At 40.2% G+C, this 13,085-nt stretch overlaps 1 long non-coding RNA gene across 2 annotated transcripts in view; it reads left to right on the top strand.

Annotated features, from left to right (window-relative positions):
* Positions 1-13,085, top strand: part of LOC147689719 (uncharacterized) — a 176,427-nt gene that overhangs the window by 21,191 nt on the left and 142,151 nt on the right. For both annotated transcript variants that reach the window (XR_015299893.1, XR_015299892.1), the window contains one exon: positions 8,323-8,765. This is a non-coding gene — a long non-coding RNA (uncharacterized LOC147689719). The remainder of the gene's footprint in view (positions 1-8,322; positions 8,766-13,085) is intronic.

The following is a 13,085-nucleotide window of genomic DNA, read 5'->3' on the forward strand; positions in this document are numbered from 1 at the left end:
CGACGGACCACGCACGGAACCTGGGCGTCATCCTGGACTCCTCACTCTCGATGACCAGACAAGTCAACGCCGTTTCTTCGTCTTGCTTCAACATTCTTCGCATGCTCAAAAAAACATTTAGCTGGATCCCCACCGAAACTAGAAAAGGGTCACCCACGCACTGGTTACAAGCCGCCTGGACTACGGAAACACCCTATACGCCGGTACCACCGCAAAACTTCCGAAAAAACTCCAACGCATCCAGAACGCATCAGCCAGACTCATACTAGACATCCCGCTTAAAGACCACATTTCTGGTCACCTGAAAGACCTCCACTGGCTCCCCGTCAATAAGAGGATTATATTCCGCCTCCTAACCCACGCACACAAAGCACTTTACGAACTTGGACCCGAATGCCTCAACACACAACTTTCCTTCTACACCCCCCCCCCCCCGCCAACTACGCTCTTCCAATCAAGCCCTTGCTGCTGTACCTCGCATCAACAAAACCACCATGGGAGGAAGATCCTTCTCCTACCTGGCAGCTAAAACCTGGAACTCACTTCCCATTCACCTTGGGTATGTAGCGCGCTATATAAATTCCTTGACTTGACCTTTTAAGGCTCTCGGGGGCAGGGAAGCTAGGTCCAAGCTCATGCCACAATGGTTCACTGATTTGGCTGTAGGTTCTGCTTTACATCACAAAAGAAATGCACTGGCAGATCCTCAAATTGTTAATACTAGAGTTGCTGCCAAGTAGCCCCCCCAAAAAAAAACATCTGATGGTCTCTCCACATCACTTGACCCTAATATCAAAACCAATGATTGGGTTCTCATCAAAAAACCCTACAAAGTTTGCAAGGGCAATTCTAAGTTCACACTGCCCGTTCGGGTTGTCAGGGTCACCAAACCTTCTGTTCTTTTAGAGAATAGAGGTTGGTGGAATAAGAACAATGTTGTAAAATTTACTGACAATCAAGTTAATATATTTAACAAAGTTTATGCCAACAGGTCTGATGAAAACAATACTGATTTTACTTTTGTCCCTGGTTTTGATTTCACAAATTTCTCTAATGCTACCAATGTTAACCCTAATTCTTCATTTTCTTCCCAGTGATCCAGCACTCCTATTGAAAAACTGTCTCACAAACACTATCTGTCACCTCAATACTCACCATTCACCTTTAAACACAAATTCAGGCCCATAACACCAATGAGACCATTTTTGAGCAACTGAATCAAGTGGTTTGATTTTAAATCTATTCACATATTATTTACACTATATTTACAAACTGCAGTATTATTTTTGAATCAATTATTAACAAATCAAACCACTAATGGTTGATGGATCAACTATTGGAAACTAGGCCATGAATAAACAAGACCAGCTTGTCTTTCCGAATCTAATTTTTATTTATTTTATTTCATAAAGAAAGAGCATTTTACGTTAAAATATATTTATTTCATAAGCAAATAGATTAGCAGCATTTATTAAGAAAATGAAAAATAGAACTGACATTTCAAAGTAAGCTCAGAAACATGAAGAATTAGTCAAATAAGTTTCCCTTCCCTGAACCTATTTTCTCTGTTCAAATCTCTTTACCTAGAAAAGAATTAATTCAATAAAAGTCTGCTGTCCTTACGTGTGCAAAATGTCCAACAGCATAACACGCCTTTCAGGAATCGGAAAGTAAGGGTTTTTTCCCAGCTCATGGTGTCATAATTTATACCTTTCTCTCTAGCTAATCTTTCTACATTTTACATTCTTTCATAGAAATCCGCAGTTCTCATTGGCTGTTTGGTGTCAGTTCATGATTAAGTCCTTTAACTTTTTAGCCAAAATCCAGGCTTCATATAAGGCCCATTGTCTTTTTATTTCCATATCCTCGATTTCCTCAAAACAATACTTTTACTTGAGCTTAGGACACTCGCTTCCTAGCCTTGGCAACATTTCACGTTATTGTCCCTGGCTGGCCTCCGTGAACACGTTTAACACGACAAAGAAGATCGCTCTTTATTTCATACCAGCTTCGCAGCAGAATTCTTCACAGCTGTGCATGTGCGAAATGTCACTCTGGACAAGATTTTGTGTCAGTAGCTCTGTCAGCCATATTTTCACACCAATTCTTAGGCCTTACTCCAGAAACTATTATTAGACCAACACAAGACATCAATTAATTAATGAATTGAGACCCATTCTGTTACCCTCCCCCTTTGCTAATTAACAGGATTAATTATGTTACCTAGCGAGCACATGAAGGCAGCCTTATAATTACCTTTCCTTTTCGAATAGCTGGAACTCTTTGAGCTTTTATCACAAAAGACCTAACATAAGCACATAAAATAAGCACATGCCATTAATTCAAACTGCCGCATTTACTGACAAAGACAATAGACAAGGTCAGTTTATTATTTTTCTTTGCAAATGCAACATAAAGCATATTAATCCCGCGTGCAAACCCATGATGAATGTATCTTTAAACTAGGTTGATTAATGATTTCACCACAAACTTGTTACTTTTATTAAGAGAGGTTAACTTCGCAAGTCTGAACAAAATTTTGTTCTTCATCTTGCTCCATCACCAGAATTGCTCTAACATGGTTTCACCTACCCATTCTTGTATTTCACCTACTATGGCACCTGTACATGATCAGCGAGTTTGTAGAATGCCTATCAAGTTTCATGATTATGTATTGTATTGAATTGTTTTTTTTTGTGCATTATATGGGGGAAGGGTATGTGGTATGTAGTCTTACTGTTACTTTAATTCTTTAGAACCTTATACTGTAGAATACTGTTATGTCATTGTTCACGCTGTGCTTGCCTAGTCAGTTGCTGTTTGATTCCTGCTTATGCTTATTGTAGTACATGGTTATTTTTAGGAATGACGCGCGTGAACGCACGCTCGTCATTCACAACAATAAAACATTGTGTTGTGGTTTGAATGTGTTATTGCCGCGTGTAGCGTTCGCGTGAGGTGTGTTTGTGGTTTGGTGCCGCGTGTCTGTATGTTCTTTGAATGTTGATGCGTGCATGCAAGTCTGAGTCGCGTGTGTGTGTCGCGTGTGTGTATTGTTACTTGAATAAAGACGCGTTAGTTAAATAGGGTTGCCGTGCGGTTAAACCGCATTCAAGATTGTACGCTGTGACTGCAAGTGCTACATTAAAGGCTTTCCTTACCGGATCAACTAAATCTGTCTCCTGGAGAGTTTATTCTTCTTTTCTACACTGGCGACGATCGGAAACACGTTTCCATGCGTGCAACGAGTACATTTTTTCAAGAGTTTAGCTATTTTTTTATTTTTCAACAAATCGTGCTCATTGGCTGTTACACAAGGAAGTTTTACACTAGTACTTTCTATTGGATGCTCTTCAACGTTTCTCATTGGATTATACTAAATGGATTAATAAGAGCCTTTTTCATTGGTTATTTCTTGGCATCATTTAAAAAAAAAAAAGAGGAATACTTTATTTATTCAGTTCACTTTGGATTACCAACAACTCGAACATATCTGCCTTGAAGAGTATTTACAAAGAAGAAATTAACCGTAAGTGACATCTGTGATTCACACACACTGTTGTGAGTCATAAATATTTCTTTTGTTAAATAATTAATTCTCTTCACTGTTAAATCTTTTATCTTTTATTAACCATGACTGGGATTCAACCCCCTCCTTCATTTTTAACTAGTAAAGGTGATCCTCTTATTGAGTGGGACATTTGGGAACCCATGTTTTTGGCATATGTTGAAGTTTTAGAGGAAGAAGAATGTGGAGCAGAAAGGAAACTAGCTCTATTAAAGCATTGTCTTGGTGGAATAGCACTTAAAGAGTTCAAAAGTCTTCCTCCGTTAAGTGACACTTCTAACTTAGATGTATATCAAATTGCTACCAGGCAATTAGCTATTAGATATGGAAAAAAGATTAATATGGTTATGGAAAGATTTAAATTTTATTCAAGGAAACAACAAGCAGATGAGTCTATTGACAATTACGTATCTTCATTGAGAGCATTAGCAGTCACTTGTGATTTTGAACACATTAATTATGACCAAGTTTTAAGGGATCAGATCCTTATGTGTACTAATAACAAGAAATACAACAAAGTATGGACAACTTCAGATATGACCTTAAATGCAGCTATTGAAATTGCAAAATCAATTGAACATTCAGAAAAATTTGTAGATGAAATACGTTCGCAAAACAACAGTATATCTGACATTTCAATTATAAATAAAGAAAATGAGAAATTTAAAGATTCAGGGAAATATGGGAAATATACTAACACAAGAAATGACAACCAGTATAAAAATGAATACAGAAATAGATGGCAAAAACCTGATCAGAGAACAAATACATGGCAAAGACCTGATCAAAGGATGAATATGTGGCAAAAACCTGATCCAAGAGCTTATAATATGTACTGTTTCAGATGTGGTAGTAGTTACCATTTGGGAAATTCAAAATTGTGTCCAGCTCTGGACAAAGTTTGCTCAAGATGTGGAAAAAAAGGGGCATTTTTCAAAAGTTTGCAGATCTGCACCAAGAAAAGTCAGTTTAATTCAAGATCAAGAACAAGAAAATTCAAGTGATTGTGAATTTGACGTGAATACCATAATGTGTATAACTAAAGAACCAAAAGTAAGGAAGTTTCCTTCATGTTTTATCACTATTAATGGAGTCTCTACCAAAGTATTTGTTGACTCTTGCTCATGGTACACAATTCTACCTAATGTCTTGTTTAAATCCAACTGGCCTAATATTAAATTGACACTACCAGATATCACACCAAGTGGTTATACAGGGCATAAATTGCAACTCATTGGATATTTCATTGCTGAACTTAAATTTAAAAGCTACTCCACACATGGGAAAGTGTATATAACAGAATCTGGTGATTCATTATTGGGTTGGCCACATGCAGAACAATTAGGAATGAAACTTGATCCTAATGCTGATCCTCCTGTTTATTCTATTGATTCGGAGTCTAGCAAATCTGCACAAAGTAAAACTGGAGAAGACTTGATTTCAAAAATTAAAGAAGAATTTCCTAAATTATTTTGTGATGTCCTAGGCAAATATAAAGGATTCGAACATCGAATAAAAGTGCATGCAAATGCTTTACCTGTCCGCCATAAAGTGAGGAATGTGCCTCTTTCTTACAGAGAAAAATTAAAAGAAATTCTTGATGACATGTGCAAAAAGAATATTATAGAACCCATCGAATCATCTCCATAGGTTTCTCCCATTGTAATTTCGATCAAATCTGGGGGAGATCTTCGTGTATGCATAGATTTACGCAGTTTGAACAATGCAATTTGTGTGGATTCACATCCTTTGCCCAATCTACATGAAATGGTTTCTACATTGAACAATGCCAAGGTTTTCTCATGTTTAGATCTAGCAAGTCCGTATCATCAAGTGGTTTTGCATGAGGATTCAAAAGATTTGACTGCTTTTATTACACCTGAAGGGCTATATAGATTTTGCAGGATGCCCTTTGGGTTAGCAAGTGCAGCCGCGGTTTTTCAGAGGCTGATGAAAGAGACACTGGATGGATTAACTGGAGCAATTGCATTCCAGGATGATATTTTAGTCTTTGGAAAAGACATAATTGAACATGACAAGCATTTATTTAAAGTACTGAATGCCTTATCGGAGAAAGGTTTAACTCTACGTGCGTCCAAGTGCAAATTTAGGAAAGAAGAAGTAGAATATCTTGGACATTGTATTAGTGCTAATGGCATTAGACCTAAAAACTCACATTTGGAAAACCTCAGCAAAGCTCCTATTCCTCAGAACAAAGAACAGTTGATTGCATTTTTGGGCCTTGTTGAATTCTATGCAAAATTTATCCAAAACTATGCAAGTGTGATTGAACCTTTCAGGATGCTATTGAAGAAGAATGCAAAATTTGTATGGACAGAAACTATGACTGAAACTTTCAACGCTGTGAAGTCAATGATTACTAAGGCGCCTTGTCTTAAACCATTTGTAATTGGCAAAAAATGTATTGTGACAGTAGATGCAAGTAGTTGTGGGTTGGGTGCTGTATTGATTCAAGAGGAATGGGGTAAAGAATGGATTGTATCCTATGCCTCAAGAACGTTGAGAGAGTCTGAACGTCATTATTCAGTGATTGAAAGAGAACTTCTGTGTTTGGGGTGCCGAACATTTCTGACCCTTCTTATGGGGAACGAAATTCACCATCAAAACCGATCACAAGCCTTTGGTACATATACTATCACCAGGTGGAAGACGTACTCTTTCTTCAAGATTGGCCAGATTATCATCAAGATTACAAAATTTTCAGTATTCCTTGGAATATATTCCTGGGAAATCAAATGTTCATGCAGATTGTATGTCAAGGTTTCCATTAGCATGCAGAGATTCTGATGTGGTTGACAAAGATGAATGCGAAGTAGCACATGTTTATAATGATGTTAATTTAGTGTTTGGGGAAAACTCAGTAGTAGAAGAGGAGACATGGAATGAGGAAATGAACAAAGACTTGGAACTCAAAAAAGTTAAGGAATATGTGTTGGGAGGTTGGCCTGAAGGAAGGAACTTTACTGGTGGTTTAATGAGTTATCACAAAATTAAGGATGAATTAGCCATAGAAAATGGGATATTATTAAGGAATGATAAATTTATTCCACCTTTCGGTCTCAGGAAATTTTTTTGGGATCTGGCTCATGTTGGGCATTTTGGAATATCAGTCACTAGAAGACGTTTAAAGAATAATTTCTGGTGGCCAGGTATTGATTATTTCGTTGAGCAACAGGTGAAATTGTGTGGGTTATCTGCTAACAGTGACAAAACAGCTAAGGCTTTGCCCAGTGTACCACAACCTGTTGGTTTACCAGCATCACCATGGAATAAGATTGGGATTGATATTATTGGACCTTTCGGTGTTCTACCACAACAACATTCCTTTGGTATAGTGCTTATAGATTATTTCTCAAAATGGCCAGAGATAAAAACAGTCAAGGAAGTTACTAGTGATGCTATTATACAGTTTATGGATGAAGTTTTCTGCAGGGAAGGTATTCCCCAAGAGGTAGTGACAGATAATGGTCCGCAGTTTGTTAGTAGGCAAATGGAAAAGTATTTTAGTAGATGTGGCATCTTTCACAGAAGAATAGCAGTATTCCATCCTGAGGCCAATGGTCAAATAGAAAGATTCAATAGAGTTGTCAAGGAAGCTATCCAACTAGCTGTTAAAGGTGGATTGTGTTGGAACAAAGCTTTACAGTCCATGTTATTATCTTATAGGACTGCTCCCAATGCAATTACTTTACTATCTCCTTTTGAGATGTTGAGAGGGCGCAAACCTAGTACTAATTTAGTGCCTTGGTGGTTAAAGAATAAGGACAGTAATCGCGTTGATTTTGCAGAAGTGGACTTTGAAGAAATTCGCAGGAAAGTTGATACCTATAAGGAAAAGATGAAGAAAGATTTGTCAGGAGATAGAACAAGGAGTTGTGTGCCTGTTCATGTTGGTGATTTGGTGAGGTTGAAAAAAGGCAGTTATGTACATAAAGGATTAGCGAAGTGGTCTGATCCTGTTAAAGTCATTGAAGTATTTAAGAATGCTGTAAGAGTGACTGATGGAAGTGTGTGGCATTTCAGCAGAGTTTCAAAATATAATATTAGCAAAGAAATTCCTGAAAATGTTTTATCAAATGCTGTTTTGAATGAAGATGACTCATTCAATGTATTTTTGGATGTTGACGCTAATGATTCCAAGTCATCTGAGTTACCCACTGTTCCCATTGACAGTGAATCACCTACTGTCCCCATTGATTGTGATTCACAAGAGTTGTTGAGGAGTTCAAGATGTCGCAAGATTCCTTCAAGGTTCAATGACTTTGTTCTTTCTTAAAAAAAAAAGAGGGAGGTGTGTAGTACATGGTTATTGTTAGGAATGACGCGCGTGAACGCACGCGCGTCAACGCACGCGCGTCATTCACAACAATAAAACATCGTGTTGTGGTTTGAATGTGTTATTGCCGCGTGTAGTGTTCGCGTGAGGTGTGTTTGTGGTTTGGTGCCGCGTGTCTGTATGTTGTTCTTTGAATGTTGATGCGTGCATGCAAGTCTGAGTCGCGTGTGTGTGTTGTTACTTGAATAAAGACGCGTTAGTTAAATAGGGTTGCCGTGCGGTTAAACCGCATTCAAGATTGTACGCTGTGACTGCAAGTGCTACATTAAAGGCTTTCCTTACCGGATCAACTAAATCTGTCTCCTGGAGAGTTTATTCTTCTTTTCTACACTTATGTCGTGGGCTCCATGTCTTGTGTACTACTACAATTAAATAGTAGTCTGAATTCATCTTACAGAGTTTCCTGTTTTCCTTGACGTTCCCTTCCTCCACACTGGTGTGCACGTCCGAAGACACTGCCGAAATCAAAGATTGCCGCACGTATGCAATGCAAGTATGTGAACATGCATTAACCATACACTGGACCGATGTGAACGTCACCACAGTAAATCCAAGATGGCTTCTCTTCATGTGATGTTACACGTTCATACGTAACGCTTGCCGAGATCAAGGAACATGCACGTGAAGAGATAGTGTTCTCGTGTATGCAGGGGTCATCATTGATCCTAGGCTGCCCGACAAAACACCCCAAAGCACCAAAAATATCAGTGGAAAATATTAAGGGTGTAAGAAGGACTGGGTTGGCCCCCCACTCACCGGAAGATGCTCTGCAATGCAGCAAGGACCGGCAAAAGTAGTGCATCACACAGTGAAAATGCTCTCCAAATCCCAGCACACCAGGTAAATGCTCCTAGTCGTCGCTAAAATTGTTACATCCACTCGGACTGTAGAGGTTAACTTCTTTATGTAGTGAGAAGGAGACACGGGCCAATATGTTCAGTCAGGCAGAACGGCAATCCACCTGACCACTAGAGAAAACACACACACACACACACACACACACACACACACACACACACACACACACCATTCTAAGGAACAGAATACATTCTAATAATAGACCCACGTGCGTTCCCTTGAGCCCCAGCTTAGATGAGTGAACACAACAGGTACACATCCATTACCATGTAAGGGACTTTTTTCTGTCCCAACAGCCAGCAAAGTAGTGTTGAGCAAAATGGAATAAGAATCAGGGATCACCCTACAGAAAAGTCAAATTTCGACTGGATTTGCTTAATGAAACTGCACAGTAGAGCTGTACCAAAATTGTTGCCCTCCTGTAACAAAGCAAAACAAAGGTAGATGTGTTTTTTTTGTTGTTGTTTTTACTTGGGGTTTTTTCTTTGAAGACGAACTCAACAAAGTACACTTCAAATGCTAATCATGTAATCATGCAGTGCCAGGGGTCAAAGATTAACAGTCTGTAAAACCAAAATTGTTAGTTAAATCCGAAACTTCAAATCGAGTTTAAAAACACTAGTATCAGAAGATGATTATGAATTGCTTCCTAATTATGTTCATTAGCTAGGCTTGTTCAGTGCTTGGTGTCAGAATTGAGTTTTTCTTTGCTGCGTACCACTGTCCCACGTTTTTTGCTTTCTGCTTTATTTCATTGTGTCCCATGTGCCTATTCTACGGTAGATTTCTTCATTTCCAAGTTCGATCTCATCCCTTCTAATGGTGGCTTTATGCTCTTTCTAATGGTGCTCCTTCTTTTCGAAGACATATCCCTTGTCTTCTCTGGTGTTCTCTTTTCCAGTAGATCATCAATGCTCTCATAAGGTAGACGCTCCTCTGACAAATTTGAACGTGTAGTACTTTTTGATGATTTTGTGTCACTCAAGAATCTGATGTTCTGTTTGGTTAGATTTTCTGCAAATTTTGGTGATTTGTCTTTTAACAACGTAATGAGATCTTTATATATCTCGCTCTTTCTCTCATAGTTGATTTCGTGAACTGCCTCTGGATTTCCTCCATTTAAAAACACACCAGAAGTACTGCAAGTGATAAACAAAGGCTCAGTATCATGTGTTATAACAGCCAAGTAACAGATTTCACCATGAACCTGTCTCCATGGTGGGGCACGATATCCATTTGGGTACTTGTGCCCCCCAACGTATTCAATGTTTTTAAGTACTGTATTTTCGCCTTCGCCACAGAAGCGCCAAAGTAAACTCACTACGTTTGTTACAAGAGTTGGGGTTAAATGTGGTTCTTTGGTGATGTGTTTCAAGGAGTTATTGAGCAGCTGCACATCCAGCTGATGAAGCAGGAGGAGGATTTTCATTTTAATTGTTGCTTCATGACCATCATCTAGCTTTATGGTATCCAGTAAGCGTGAGCCTGCCCGATCGTCACCTTCAATTGTAGCAAATGCTGGACCAAGAATCTTTGCTATGGGGTCTTTGTTGGCCTCAAGACAAGCTTGCGCTTCGACTATCACTTTCTCCTTGGCAATCTGTAGCACGTTAGCAATTTGACCCAAACTCCGTACTTTAATAGTAGATGAGGATAGGATAAGCAGCGGGTGCCCTTCTTTGTCTTTTTCTTTTGATTTTACAATATTTTCAATTACTTCATAATCTGAATTAAATGCCAATGGTTCCAATCGTGTTTTCCATTCCAGTGGTTCCTTGAAAACAAATGAGGCCTCCTGAGGATGTTTAGAGCTAAACGTTTTCATATATGTTATGATGTCATTTAGAATGAACTCATTCCTAGGTGTGATTTCTAGCATTCCATGTGAATAACCAGCAGCAGTCCACTCAGAGGCTCTTATCAACGTTGCTCCCATGATGTTAGTTGATGTTTATTGCAAGTCTATGAAGCATAATTTGCCACTCGCCGTAGAGCACATTACATCACAGAAAGGCCTGTGATTTTTGCCAATAGCTTATTACATGAATGCTGAGCTCACACAATCAAACATTCCAACTGGAAGGAAAGAAAAAGACACTTTGCTCTTTACTAATTGAAACTACCCACACGTATACTTAGTGTATTGGCTCCCGCTCTGGCGCAAAACTGGACAAAGGACAGGGGAGTATCCTCCCCTTTGTCAAGCCTGTCCTTGGAGAGGGACCCCTGAATCACCCAAACCCTTTCCTTAGGGTACTTAAGGGCTTACAGGAGGGTGGGTCCCTAGATTCGTCGTGGGACAAGATTAATTTCAGACACCACTTCTTCAACCGAATGTGTAGTAATTGACACTACTTCCACAGTCTGGTCACTCTGGGCATCAAGGCTGCAACTGGGAAGACTCCTGCTGCTCTTGATTTTGTCGCCCTGCCAGTCTGATGCAACGTCCGTGCCTGTGCACTATACAGGAACCTTCCAAGGCCTGTGGGCATCCAAGACACTTGACGGAAACTCCCTTTAAGTGAAGGAGTCGCAGGAACCGAAACCCTTTGCAGCTCATCGACTCTCAGTCGCAAAGGCTTGTTTGCTTCCTTCCCCCAAGATCTTCAGTGACCAGATCTTCATCTTTACAGCTTCACCTGCATCGTGGGCTTCCAACTTTGGTGAGCTGCTCGAGGTCCTCTCGGGCCTGTGACTCCTCTTGAATTCTTTGGGCTCCCCTGATTGCTCTGGGCCTGTCCTGACTCCCCTGCTTGTGGTGAGTCGACTGGACCTTGTTGGTCCCGACATTCCACCTTTCTCAACTTCCACGATGGTTGCAGCTGCCAAGGCTTGTTGGTACTCCAGCTGGACACTGACCACTCAACTCTCGACATCCCACGTGGGACTGCTCGTGTACGGCTCCTGGTCTTCCACAGTGTCACCTGGTCCACACAGCTGCAGTTTCAAGCCACTGTCGGCTCTCCTCCAACACTCTACATAGGTGGGCATTCGTCTTCTGTGCCTCCTGGTCACACCTGAGTGGCATAGACTCTGTCCTCTCTGCTTGCAGGTTCTTCACATCCTGAATCCACCTTTAGGTTCCACCGGGCACTTTCGCCTTCTCCAGCAGCGGCATCTTCCTGAAGTCCCCTATTGAGTTTGGTGGTTTGTGACCACACTTCACACCTATGCACCTGGCTTCCCTGATGCAGGTATCTTGGTTCCTAAGGTATCTCCAGGTGGGGTGGCTCTCCAACCTTCTGTCTTCCACAGGGTTTCCTCAGGGTCCACTGGGAAGTGTTCTTTAAAATTGCAACCACGACTTACCCATTGACTTGCATTGATCCCGCTGTCGTGTTCCCACTCTGCAAACGGCCTTCGTGGGGCACCTGATTACTAACCTTGGGTGTTTCCTTGTGTCCCCAGCACTTCTAAGTCTTCTGGAAATAGTCTTGACTCGAGTCGTCATTCACATACCACTATTACCGTATATGGTTTGTTCTTTCCCTAGTGACCACTGTGTGTTATGTGCTACTTACCTGTTCCTATTGAAAGTATTGTGTGCATTGTGTACATCTCCGTCTAGGAAATATCTGTATGTGTTAATGAGTGCCTTATCATAAATACATATTTTTATAAATGTGTGGTTCTTTTTCCACTTTATCTATAGTATTGTAGTAAATAAGTCCAGTGGCCAAGTAGGTAGCGTAGATAGAGTTCTTGTATTCAGGTTAAGAAGTAGAGTAAGAGCAGACCCTCTACTGCAGCGGCAACCGGTAAACTGCCACGCGTAGAATCCACAGTACAAACACACAGAGAATACAGAATATAGAACATCAAGTAGATAAGTTCTACAAAGACTAGAAAGATAACTTGCAATGTACTACACATCTTCTCCCTTTCTGTTTTTCCAAAAGAAAAAAAAACTTAACAAACAATCTTGCAAATAAACAGGTGGTCGGCGAGATGTAGCAGAACGTGTACACACTAAGTCATTATGAACAGAAGGAGCGGACTGTGAAAGAGCAGGAGCATCCCCCCCCAGAATTACTGAGTTCATTGTGAATAGGAGGCTCCACAGGAGTGTGATTGACTAACAAATAACCACTTGTAGAAGGAACCTCACACTCAGGCAAGTGAGAAGTAGAACCACCCTCAGGCAGTGAGGAGGAACCAACAATAGGCGAAGCAGATTTCATTCTGTTATAGAGTGCAACTCTTCTAAAGTTCCAACACTCTCCATTAGTAAGAATAACGCAAGGATTAAGTACTTTTTTAACCTAAAAAGGACCTTTGAATTTTGACAAACCTCTTTGTAGT

This window comes from Lissotriton vulgaris, chromosome 9 (genome assembly GCF_964263255.1).
Source record: "Lissotriton vulgaris chromosome 9, aLisVul1.2, whole genome shotgun sequence".
Classification (NCBI taxonomy): domain Eukaryota; kingdom Metazoa; phylum Chordata; class Amphibia; order Caudata; family Salamandridae; genus Lissotriton; species Lissotriton vulgaris.